The sequence below is a fragment of the Pogona vitticeps genome, chromosome 1, assembly GCF_051106095.1.
Source record: "Pogona vitticeps strain Pit_001003342236 chromosome 1, PviZW2.1, whole genome shotgun sequence".
Classification (NCBI taxonomy): domain Eukaryota; kingdom Metazoa; phylum Chordata; class Lepidosauria; order Squamata; family Agamidae; genus Pogona; species Pogona vitticeps.
In genome coordinates, this window is record NC_135783.1 from 172668743 (window position 1) to 172682040 (window position 13298).

Consider the following 13298-nt stretch of genomic DNA (forward strand, 5'->3'; position numbering starts at 1 on the left):
GTTGCTGGAAAGATTACAGGATAATATATGTGAAGTGCACTGAATATCTGAAACAGGTAGTACTGTTGAATTAAACAATGCAACATGAATCTGCAAACTGAAGTTAAACTACAAATGTGACTGTTGTTTCTCTTCTGCAAAACATAAAATACCACAGGGAAGCATATGATTTTAGTCTTATTTTAAAGGGGAGATACACTGTGAGTAATTTGTGGGAAACTGGTCTTCAAAATCTGATGGGTGAGATACATAAATAATATTCCTAGAATTACAGAGAAAATTCATTTGCCTATCATACAGTTTTGGGAAGTCATCCTGCAAGGGGAGCTGAAAGTGAGTAAATGTAATTAAGGTTAAATAAAGTAGATGGAAAGCATTCCATTCGTGCCATTGACTGACTAGCAATGGATAGATTTCTGGCTGCCAGATGAAGCATAAGACTTGCAGGCAGGTGAGAGTAGAGGGAGGAAGAGGAGAGAGAGGGAAGGCATACCATGCCAAGCACTGCATAATTCAAAGCATCTTTAGCTAAGTGGTTTGGTGAAAAGGATGTGGCTGAAACCAACTTTAACACAAAACGCAGAAAAAGATCAAAGCATGTGCTTAAATTTATTCCTTGTGACAGTGGCCTTTCTTCTTTTATTTTCCCTCCACCCACAAGGGTGTTTCATTTCTGGCTCAAGCTCTCAGATATGTCCATTATCTCTGGATTTGATCAGGGTTCAGCTGTTGATTGATGGGATGGAAGGCACCAAATACTACCAGATACAGAAGAATTGGAACAAATGCACTTCTACCAGTTAAATACTGGGGACATAAAGCTTTCACATCCTATTAATAACTGGGTCAAAAGGGGCATAGTAAATGTTAGCAGGTGCTGGCCTCAAACAGCAGGACTTGAGAAAACCTATATAGATCATAATTAATAACACAGCAGAGAAACTGCACCCTTACATTTGGTAAACGGGAGTGCAGTGTTATTTTTTTAGGCATTGCATCTCATATATGTAGAGTTGCTCTCAGTATTTGGGGATTATGCACAAAATCTTCCTGTCAAGGATCAATCCAGTAATGAAGGCGTGGTCTATCTGTTTGGTGAATCAACAGTGTCCTATGCTCAGAAGATGCTATAACATGACATAATAACTTAGCTGCCCCCCACACATAGACACATACCATGCACTTCTAGATGAAAAGGCTTCATAGTATCACTGTTTTCAATTACACAAACTCACTACTCAACTCTAAAAGTTGGAAGAAACAAAGGGCAGGAAGAGGTGGCTTCTGGTGTACCATGAGGACTCTTCTCAGAAGTCCTACGGCTTGTGCAAGCATGCGCACCCAGAGAAACCATCTGGCTGAACATACTCTGTATTCAATTTCCTACCAATATGTCACCAGAATTGGTATGGTACCTTTCAAGCATCTGCAGGCTGTATGCTCCTGTATCTGTGCAACCTAGGCTGTTATCACTCCAAACAAAGGTCATAGGGGCAACTTGCCAGAGGAATGGCAGGAGCCAGGGGTTCCATGAAGTCAGGTCTGAAACACAGGAACTTTTTAATTAACATTGTCTACCACTGCACACACGCATACACACAGTGCTTCCCCGGTTCCCTTGGCCTTTGTTGAAATCCTCACAGCTGCCAGAAGGAAAAGTGAATTTTTCCCAGCCCCAAAGTTCTCTGTGATCTCTGGCTGTTTCTATTCAAAAGATTCTCAGGTGGCTTGGTCTTGAGGGGGGGGGGCAGTTAAGAGCCACTGGCATTACAAAAGCTCCTGGTAGAGATGAAAACAGCTAGAACTCTGATATTGATCTGGATCAACCCAGCACCTTGTGTTTTATGTGCACAACAGTACACAGTACATTAAATGAGACAAATATTGGACAAGGTACCATTTCTTTTGCTTGCCTCTCCTCCCTTCATGCTTCTTGAAACTTCTCTATCAGATCTCAAAGGATATAAATGAGAATTCCTTCTGCAATGGGAGAACTGAAGAAGTCTGCACTCTCACTTTTCCAGTGAACTTGTTTTTTCATGCTTCGCAGGCAGAAAGGGACCACGTGTCTCTGTTCTTAATGAGCCTCTGCTTTGCTCCTCTGTAGTGCACCCTGTGCTGTGTTCTTCTACAAGCATAAAGACTTGGTTACTCGGTTTTATGAAATGCTGAAGCACACCGAAGCCATGAACTGTAGGTGTTAGGGCACTGGATGAGAACTTGGGAGATTCAGGTTCTAGTTCCCACTGAGACACAAGATTGACAGGGTGACCCTCTCTCCATCTGACTCCCCACCCCGACCCCCACCCCGGCACTTCAGGTTGCTATTGTGAGGATAATATGGTTAAGAGGAGAATCCTGGACATTGACTGGAATGCCTTGGAGGGAAGGTAGGATAAAAATATAACTAACACATCTCTTTGATCCGCTGCTCACAGTAATGGTTGCAAAGCATGCCTAGATTCATTGGCATAGCTAACCTACTGGGGTAGCAAAATGTGTAGCTCAGAGGAGTGGATCTTACAGCTTCTTGTCTTCTCCAAGGAGAAAAAAGAAAGAAAAAAATTTCCCTCTCCTTCTTGCTTTAGGATTTCACCTTCCAGGTCTCCTTGCAGAGAAATCTTACAGAGTTTCTTGGCTCTCTTGCAGTGTCCCCCCCCCAAAAAAACCAAAAAACCTTCCCCCCCTTATTTACCTTTTTTTTTTTTTTGGTTGTTTGATTAGCATTTTGTTGAAAGCTGCCCATCTTAGCCCTTGACACAGCAGACAATCCTTCCATTCCTGATCTCCATTGAAAATCAGCTGGCTTTCATGCCAGTTATTTGGAAAACACTGCAGGAAGGAACACTTTAGAAAATGTGTTGTCGATTGCAGGGCTGTTTGCTAGTGGATTAATAGCAGCACTGAAAGCATTCCACCCAAGAATGTCTAAACTTGCACAGAACAAATCACATGAACTGGGGCGGGGTGTGGGGAGCAGCCAGGATCATTTGCGGTGATCTTCAGGTAGCTCTGCAAATGGATGTCAGCTATCTTCAAAGAGCTGGGCTAATCCACAATTGCCATTTCTATCCATGAATGAGGAATAAGTGATTTGTCAGTTTATATATCAGCAAGACCCTGTCAAACTGTGATGGGTCCACACCAAAGGCTTGTTTCTTCTTAAATAATTGGCACAATCATCTCTTTTTTTCTTTTTCTTCTTTTTTTGCATTCTACCTTAACTTCTATAAGGCCTAGAACCTTTTTTAATATCTAAAAAAAATGAAAGTTGAAATCCAGGCCGACTGCCAAAATGGGCACCAGGAAGAGTGCTTAATATACTGGATAATATATCAAACATAACAAAAAATCAAAAGCAGAGATTTTCAACTCACAGATCCTCTTTTTCTCCACTACATGAAGCACAAATTCTTCAACATTTCCCAATCAGTTCATGTTCCCAACTTTGATGTGCATTAGAAATGTTTTCCCCCCTCTTTTCTTTTACTTGAAGGACATGTGATTTTCTCATCCGTGAGAACACTGGTATGGTTTCTACATAAACAAAGAGAGGAAGCCAAATTATAGCTGGGCCCCCTCCAGGAGGATTAGTGCTCGTTTCTGTTTTATTTAACATTTATTTCACTATTAGGAAAAGTGGCTAGCATTTATGTCAACAGCCCTATTCAGTTAATCAGAAAATTGATACATGCTCATCCTGAAAGATAGTTCCAGGTGGGATGGCAATCAACCACAATCTAACATAGAGTTCACATATATACCCAGCTGCGCACATGCTCCACAAATTACGGTTTGTTCCACTGGAGCCACTGCACTGTGTAGTTGCTTAAAATTTCCTTATTCACTTATTTCCTCATTTTATGGCTGACCTTCTTCCAAGGGAGTCAACAATGTGATTAGAAAACCAATACTGTACAATAAAACAAAATTTAGTTAACTTATAAGCATTTTATACAATTAAATGCATACTAAACAATGAAATTTAAAATTTCAAAATGCATCAAGTGGAAAAAAATAGCACCTTCCATTAAAAGCCTTCTTCTTAGTAGCCAGTGAAAAAGCCATCTTGAATATGAAGGTCTTCTCCTGCTGACCGAAGGGAAAAAGGGAGAGGGTTTATGTAACCATGGAGCGCTTGCAGGGTTGTCTTCTTAGACATCCTTCAGTCTCGAAAGACCATAGTTAATGTGCTCTGTATGAGTGTCCTCTCCAGAGCACGAAGCCTGGGTAGAGTAATATGGAGGATAGGCTGTTACCCAAGCAGCAAATCCCCCCTGTGGCATTGCTAACAAGGGCTGAATTTCAAATTGAGTGAAGAAATCTCATAACCATGCACTTCTGTGGCGTGAAAGAAAGAGAACAGAGTGCAGATGGAGGGGGCGGGAAAGCTCTCTTCCTGCCCGCTGCTTTCTCAGTCTCTTTGCTGGAAGGAATCTTTGGAATTCTTGGGTGATAAGCTGGCTCACATGGCAAGGGTAGGTTTAGCCTGGCTCTTTGAGATCGCTGGTCTTTTTTCACGGAATCACAGCCTACAAGTTTCTTTGAAGTAATTCATGATGGTTTAAATGGTTCACATCTACAAAGGAAGCTAGAGAATGCCTTTACAGTAGTTATACCTCACTCCCCAGCACCAAAGAACTCTACTCTGAAGTATAATATTCTCCTGAATGACTTATGGTGTAACAACACCGGAAAACAAAAGTGGAGTGATTCAGCTTTGTAACAATTTGATTCACAACCTGTGTTTCATTTGAAATGGCAGTCAGTGCTCATACAAGTGCTGCGGATTGATTCACCGGCAATTCAGTGTTCATACTGGATGTGAATCACATTCCAGCCCACCTCCCCCTCCCCTTTTCCCTTCCTTCCTCTGGTCCAACCTCTGACAATCTTTTTATGGGGCATAAATGTGGGAAATAACAAGTACCCAGCAGTAAAGATTGTAGGGTGATCTAGTACTAATCTCACAAATGTAAGAATTTTTTATTTTTATTTTTTAATTTGGAGGGCAATTGGGGCAGAGGAAAGAATGTGAGGACGTGTTCCCCTATTCCTGAACATCATGCCCCAACTGCTTATGTCACCGAAACACCACTTACAACCTGTCTTTACAAGAATGAATCACAAGTAACAGCATGGGGAAAAAATGATTCAAATTGTTCTGGCTTGGAAAAGTAAGTGTCTCTCCAGCAGCAGAAAAAAGAAACCAGTTCGGGATTTTAAAAAAAGGACTGGACTGATTCAAATTAGCCTTTGCATCATGTGGTCATTTAAAAAACACTTTGATTTCACCCGTTTTATAAGCAGACCAAATCTCATGGAATTTGACCATGTAGTTGCAGCCTAAGCAGAACAATTTTCTCCACTGTATGGAAGCACCTCAAGGTATACTGACAGACAAGGATTTCTCTGCGAAGGCAGCTGAGCTCTGTTAGCCTCTGTGTGCCTTGGTTGGCAGCCATTCTGTCTTTTGGTCTTATGTTGCAGTTCCACACAGTTTGAACGGGGAGATCACAAGCCGCAAGAAATGCTCAAACATGGTGAGAAAGAAAACCCTGTCGTCTTCATTACACTGGAAGGGAATTTTAAAAAAAACACCTCACAAACATAACAGGTTGTTTAGGCACTATAAAATAAATTCATGGTGGAATCTCAAATGGAAAACAAACTATTGATGTCTGCCTTTTGAATCTGGGATCCTGCAATACAGCCTCCAGTGGGAGATCCTTGTTTTGCTCCTTATCTCACTCAGACAAAAACAGCGCAAACTGAAAAACAATTACAACGTCTTTATGACTGACAGATTTGCTAAATTTTGCCATTAATTTTAAAAATGAAATCTTTAGATTCAAAGGGCTTTTTTTTTTTTTTTTTTTACTGTTGCGATACATGCCGAAGCAAACTGACATGGCCAGCGCTTTGAAAATGGTTGTTCTGCTCTTGTTGCTGAAAAGATGTGGACAGCCTCAAGCAAGGAGGAGCAGGGGGAAGAAGCAGCTCCTCATAAGCATGAGATGCTTTGATGTTGTCAGAGCCTGGACAATCAGGGCTTTGATCCAGGGTGTCAAAATTTGAAGGGCACAGCAACAACAACAACAACAACAACAACAACAACAACAACAACAACAACAACAACAACAACAACAACAACAACAACAACAACAACAACAACAACAACAACAAAAGCTACTACAAGGTCACAAACTTTGCCCTTGATATTTGCTTCAGGAAGAGAGGAAGAGTGAGAACCTGCTCCCTCTCAAGCATTTCTACTGCTTCTGGCTGCTTCTTCCCAGGCAGAAGGAAACACAAAACAAGTGGGTTCCATACAGAACCAATACCACTGTCACCCTCTCCTGACCCAATTTTTCCTCTTATGCCAGTCTCACATGTTTACCAATGGGGCAGCAAATCTTGGGTGCCTAGATGGCTAGCTACAGCTCTGGATGTGTTTTCATTTTGTATGAGCACCCACTTTCTTCATAGGGAGGAAAATGAGAGTACGGAATAGTCTGAGCTCAGCAAGTTCCAAATAACCATCCCGATAGCCATCCTAGAAGAAGATCCCCAAACAGGCTGCTTCCATAAGTTTGGCAGATTTCACCTCTTTGTATATAAAGCTAGTGATTGATTTAATGCAATTTAATTAAAATAAATTGATGTGTTTAATAAACATAAAAGGTAAAGGTAAAGGTTCCCCTTGACAATTTTTGTCCAGTCGTGTTCGACTCTAGGGGTCGGTGCTCATCCCCGTTTCCAAGCCATAGAGCCAGCGTTTTGTCCGAAGACAATCTTCCATGGTCACATGGCCAGTGTGACTTAGACACGGAACGCTGTTACCTTCCCACTGAGGTGGTCCCTATTTATCAACTTGCATTTGCATGCTTTCAAACCGCTAGGTTGGCGGGAGCTGGGACAAGCGACGGGCGCTCACTCCGTCGCGTGGATTCGATCTTACGATTGCTTGGTCTTCTGACCCTGCAGCACAGGCTTCTGCGGTTTAGCCCACAGCACCACCATGTCCCTCCACAGCGCCACCACGTAAACATATACATTTAAAAATAATCCCCAGCAACCCCTCAGAGGGCAATTCGTGTTTCATATTCTTGGTGGTATGGCTTGTGGCAGATTTACACACATTCATTTTTATTATTATAGTTGGGCCGGCCATGTAGATGTACATAGATCCTAACCATGTTAGGATCTGGACATGACGATACAGTAATTGCATTGCCATTTGAGTTTAATAAACAGCAGATTCCAAGTCTCCAGGTTGTGCTGTGGGAATGGTAAGTGAGAAAACGGAATGTTCTCTGCCACCGCATTGACAAAAAGCACCTCTTGGAAGGTGCTATTTGCATGCATGGCAGGTTATCGTAGGTGACAACTGCAGCTTCCATGGAAATTCAAACAGCAGTTCTAAGAATTTTTTTTCCCCAGGCAGGGAGAAAAAGACATTAACTCCACACTCCTTCCCTATGACCAGAAACTGTTCACTATTCTCAATGACTGGTATTTACGTTAGAAAAATAATGCAAATTTATGGCATGCACCTAATTTGTGACATGTCTAGATTACAGTACTCTGAAATAAACATTTAAGATGCTATGGACTAGCAGTTTAAAGGTTATGAGGTGTTTTTCATTCTTAAAAAACTTCATCAAGGTAGACATTTTCTTGAATTCCATTTCATAAACCATGCAACATCCCTTTTCCATTTCCCTGCAAATGATCACATACTAAGATCAAGTTGTTTTATTTTTATTTTTAATCCCACATGTGTCTCCAAAAACCAATAAGATGTTTCTTCACTGAGCTTCTTTTTTTGTGTGTGCGTGCCTGCAGAGACATGCTAAACTAATCGAGAACGGGCTTACTCCAGGAGCACGAATCCAACCCATCTGAGCTTGGAGAAGTCTGGGTCTGCAACCTGGACAAGCTCCATCTCTGGCTTCCTTTCTTTCCTAAAAGAAATTCAACAACATGGCAACAGAAAACATTTGTTTCCATCTCACAAACAAATGTAAGTGAGTCATTGGACAATGATTACTGAGATCACTGTAGAAATACAAGATTAACCCTGTCATATTTGAGCGGCAGGCACCCGTTCTCCCAGTGAGATAAAAGAATACATCAGGGTGAAGGATCTTTACAGGTGCAGGAGCCACATATGTTCATCCCTGAATACTGGAATAGTACAGCCACTCCCATCCTCACTGCAGAGTTTAACTGGAAAAAAATATTTGTACCTTCCAGTGGTCAATTTTTTTCCATTAAAATTTGGGAGGAGTAAGTGGTCCCAGAGGTGCTGGGGGACCTTCAAAACATGGCAATATTGCCGTCATGTTCCCTATGTGGCACGGGGTATTTTGAGGCAATCTTGGGGGTGAGGTGCTGGAGTGCTAGAGATTCCAGGAACCCTGAGGGGGCCACATTTGTGAGTCCCTCAGGCCCTACATGCAACCCGCAGACTGCATGGAACCCACCTCTGGAGTTGGGGTTTGGTATTTGGATGGGTTGTTGAGGCAAGGCAAAGAAAGCTGACCTTCTTGAATCTTTCCATATTTGATTGAGTGAATTTTCTGTTTCAATATTACAGTATATGGAATTTGTGCCAAAAAAAATCATTCTCACCCTTTCTCTTTTTTGTTTATGTCAATAAAGTGAACTCTTGAACTATTGGACTTTTTTTTTAAAAAAATGGCACAACATGATGCTAGTTCAGCTAAAGTGATTAATTCGTTTGTCTTCTAGAGATTAGTGTCACTCAAGTACCTTTTGCTGGATTTGGGCTGGTCTCTCCTATGTTAACGGTTGGTGTCCTGTGGGCAGCATAAATGAAATTGTTGTTCTAGGGATCCAATATTTCAAGGCTTTTGATAATTCATTCTAATATGGCCACTGCATTATGATAAACTGAAATGTTAATACTCCATACCATTCTCTCTCTCTCTCTTTCAGTCCCCCTCACCCTGTCCAGGAGTTCTCCGAATTAGCTAATGTAACATTTAGAATTACTAGAGTAGTCCAGATAGGCGGGGTATAAATAAAATAAAATAAAAAGGTAAAGGTAAAGGTTCCCCTTGACAATTTTTGTCCAGTCGTGTTCGACTCTAGGGGTCGGTGCTCATCCCCGTTTCCAAGCCATCGAGCCAGCGTTTTGTCCGAAGACAATCTTCCGTGATCACATGGCCAGTGCGACTTAGACACGGAACGCTAATAAATTGGATATGGAACAACTGATCAGTTCAAAATTGGGAAAGGAGCACAACAAGGCTGTATATTGTCTCCCTGCTTACTTAACTTATATGCATCATGCGAAAGGCTGGACTGGAGGAATCCCAAACCAGAATTAAGATTTCCAGAAGAAATATCAACAACCTCTGATATGCAGATTATACCACTCTGATGGCAGAAAGTGAGGAGGAATTAAAGAACCTCTTAATGATGGTGAAAGAGGAGAGCACAAAAATGACCTGAAGCTCAACATCAAAACATCAAAACTAAGATCATGGCCACTGGCCCCATCACCTCCTGGCAAATAGAAGGGGAAGATATGGAGGAAGTGACAGACTTTACTTTCTTGGGCTCCATGATCACTGCAGATGAGGACAGCAGCCACAAAATTAAAAATGCCTGCTTCTTGGGAGAAAAGTAGTGACAAACCTAGACAGCATCTTAAAAAGCAGAGATATCATCTTGCCGACAAAGGTCCATGTAGTTCAAGCTATGGCTTTTCCAGTAGTGATGTATGGAAGTGAGAGATGGACCATAAAGAAGGCTGACTGCCAAATAATCGATGCTTTTGAATTGTGGTGCTGGAGGAGACTCTTGAGAGTCACCTAGACTGCAAAAAGAACAAACCTAGCCATTTTGAAGGAAATCAACCTCGAGTGCTCACTGGAAGGACAGACCCTGAAGCTGAGGCTCCAATACTTTGGCCATCTCATGAGAAGAGGACTCCCTGGAAAAGACCCTGATGTTGGGAAAGTGTGAAGGAAAGAGGAGAAGGGGATGAGAGAGGACAAGATGGTTGGACAGTGTCACCAAAGCTACCGATATGACTTTGACCAAACTCCAGGAGGCAGTGGAAGACAGGAGGGCCTGGCATGCTCTGGTCCATGGGGTCACGAAGAGTCGGACATGACTTAATGACTAAACAACAACAACAACAACATTGCCTTCCTCTTCAGTGAGATGCATAAAGCATCAGATTACGTTTGAAGGGTCATTTTCCTTTGGAGGAAGAGGCAGAGAACCTTCTAGAAAGAATGAGATAGAAGGAGGAGAATCAGGGACCTTGGTATCTAGAAGGGAGGAGGGAGATCCAGAGGTTATAAAAGGAGATGGAGAAGGCATTAAAGGGGGTGACTGGTGGCGGTGGGTCAAAGGAGACGAGGAAGGAGGAAAAAAAGAGGAAAAGCGAGAAATATGGGTGAATGCACTGGAGTGACTCCAAGTTGAGCCATCCAAGAAAGTGCTGCAAACTTCAAGATTTAGTTGGCTATTTAGTAACCAACTTACAAAACTATCTCCAACAAACCCCACTCCCACCCAGCTGCAATCTTGAAGCTGGCAGACAATTCAATCACTTCTGGCAGTGATTGGTGGCAGAGACAAAAGCTATTTAACATATGACCTCCTTCTTCCAGGGTAGAGGACAAAGTAGAGGACAATTCTGAACTTCTGAAGACTTGCATGGGGATAGTGAAGTAACCACTCTTCATTTCTGGACTTGAGGACTGCCCAAGAGTGGACTAATTTACTTCAATGGCCTGTTAATTAAAATTGAATTTCAATAGAACCCTTAATTCTGACCCTTATTGTCTGGACCAGTTTACCCCTTTGGTCCCCCTCCTCATGGAGGACACATATAGAAGCACTAACAGTGACAGTTGCTTCTGTAAGCTATATAAAGTGAAATAAATACAATACCGAGCCTTCTTTTTCTTTCTTTTTAAATACTGAAATTAAGTCCATGCCTTGTAATGCACTATGTGCACTGAAGAGGTCAAATAAACATGCATTAAAGCGAATGTCCCTAGTCACTCACAAAGATGCCTTAATTTTATTGCAGTGGTGAAAGGTTCCCACTAAAATAATGGGGCCTTTGCAAAACCAAACTCAAATGGATTTTTAAAAAGTGTTTTTCTTGAATTTGGCCAACTTGGCTGAGGTTTTCAAAAAGATGTGCAAAACTTGGCAGTCTGTCCTGTTACTGCTGAGCCAGGTTTTAAGAAACTTTCCCAGAAGGACAGGTTGGCTAGAAACCAAGCACAGCTCAGCAGCTTCATTACTTTGACCTGGAAAACAGCCAATCCTCATAATCTGGATTATCAGTATCTCTGTTCTAGCTAAGAAGAGAATGATGCTCCAGAATTCCTGAATCACTCTCTAAGAACTGGAAGCTGGAGAAACCTCCCTGCTGTCATTTTCTGTCTCATAGAAATTACATATGAAACAACTCTGGGAATATTTTAGTATAAATCTAGGCAACATATCTCAAGTACTTTCACACCTATCTATAAAACCATTGATAAGGATCGGAAACAAACTATTTTTAAAAAAACCTTACTTTTTCACTATTCACATCTCTAATGATGGATTTGTGGAAACAGAAGTTCACAAGACAATTCACATGTCTCTCTGGGGAGAAATGCTGCTTTTTACAAACTGGGAGACACATGGACATATAATATCCCGAGAACAGCTTGCTGTCTAATTAAATCAAGTAGATGTTTCTTTGTTTGTTTGTTCATTCGTTCGTTCGCTCGTTCGCACTATTCTGGACAGTTTACAAGTTTACATCTAAAAATCCCATGGACCCCACATAAGACAATATGGTGATTTTAAATCATAACAAAAAAAACAAACCAAGAGAGAACAAGAAAAAAAGTATCAATATTAACAATGTCTGGGAGACTTAGTTGCAAACATACCATTCTTTCAATAAGAAAGAATAATTAAACTACAACACTGTATAATCCATGAAAGGCAATTCCTCCTTTTCTGGTTCTGTCAAAGCTCCACACACCCTGCAACCACTGCTCACGCCCCCAATCGCTCACTACTGATCTCCTCAAAGAGATATGCCAATTGGGCTAGAAAAGGAGTGGCGCTATAGGTGCAATGTGCCCTGGGAAAACCCTTTTGTACTGCAGAAAAAAAGAGGAAAAAAAATATAAACCGGGGCATTATTTTCTATGGGTTTTGGTTCGTAAACCGAAAACTATGTAAACCAAGGTGTTTGCAAACTGAGGTACCACTGTACTCATGTGGTTTCACTTTTAAGGAAGCTGGTCTGGAAGCCAGTCTTGAAAGGGCTGGTGGAGACGAAATCACCCTCCAGGAGAAGAAGTAGCCACTAGAGATGGGCACAAAATGAACTATGAACCCAAAAATTCACAAACTGGGCTGGTTTGTGGTTTGTTTCAGGGATCTCATTTTCCTCAAGCAAAGAGTAGTTGGGTTGCTGCCTCCGCGTGTGTGCCTGTGGGTCAGCTGATCAGGCAGGGAAGCTCCAGCACTGGCAGCAACAGTGGTAATGGTGGTGACAACAGGTAGGCTAGGCAATGGGGGGGGCGGGCAGAGATGGGCCCGAACCACCACGAACCAGTTTGTTTTCTGGGTGATTTGTGGTTGCCGTTTTCCTGGTTTCTGCCCATCCCTAGTAGCCACCAAGAAGTCTGTGTCCCTCTGAGGAGTACTGCTGATCAGAAGGAGAAAGGAGGAATTTTTTGAAATAAAATTGAGGATCTGGCTAATGTCAAAACAAAAATTTAATGAAATAATATTGTGTCTCTGAGTCACTGAGCTAATATAGGATGTTTAAGCTCAAAAGGTTTAAGCTCAGGAATATTGCTAACAACAACAGCAAGTTTCAGAATTAAAATAGTTATTGCATGAGTGTGAAAGGAAAATTGTTCTTTACATGCTCAAAACACTATTATTTGTTCTTATGTTCTGAAAATATACATTGAATTAAGGAGAAAAATTGCTCAGGGAAAGCTACTTTATTATGACAAATATCACAAAAGTGTCTTAGGGAAACTCAAAAATTAACACATATTGTGGCACTATAACACAACACCTTTAAATAAAGTAGCAGATACAGATGAAGTTTATTTGCATGGTAAAACAGCTTCAGCTAAAAAAGAAAAGGACAAAAATAATTTTTCTTTATTTTCCATTAGGATTTACTGTGTAGATCCACACACACTCTTGAATTTTAAACTTTTTCTTGCTGGTTTTGTCTCTCTGGGAGACTTGGCAGGGGGGAATTGCAGAATCTCCCA

At 41.5% G+C, this 13298-nt stretch overlaps 1 long non-coding RNA gene across 1 annotated transcript; it reads right to left on the minus strand.

Moving 5' to 3' along the window:
* Positions 1-590: 590 nt before the first annotated feature.
* On the minus strand, positions 591-4420 carry LOC144584000 (uncharacterized). Its single transcript, XR_013537980.1, has 2 exons — positions 4025-4420; positions 591-3537 (listed from the first exon to the last, which is right to left on the minus strand). It is a non-coding gene; the product is annotated as an uncharacterized LOC144584000 (long non-coding RNA).
* Between the last annotated feature and the right edge of the window lie 8878 nt (positions 4421-13298).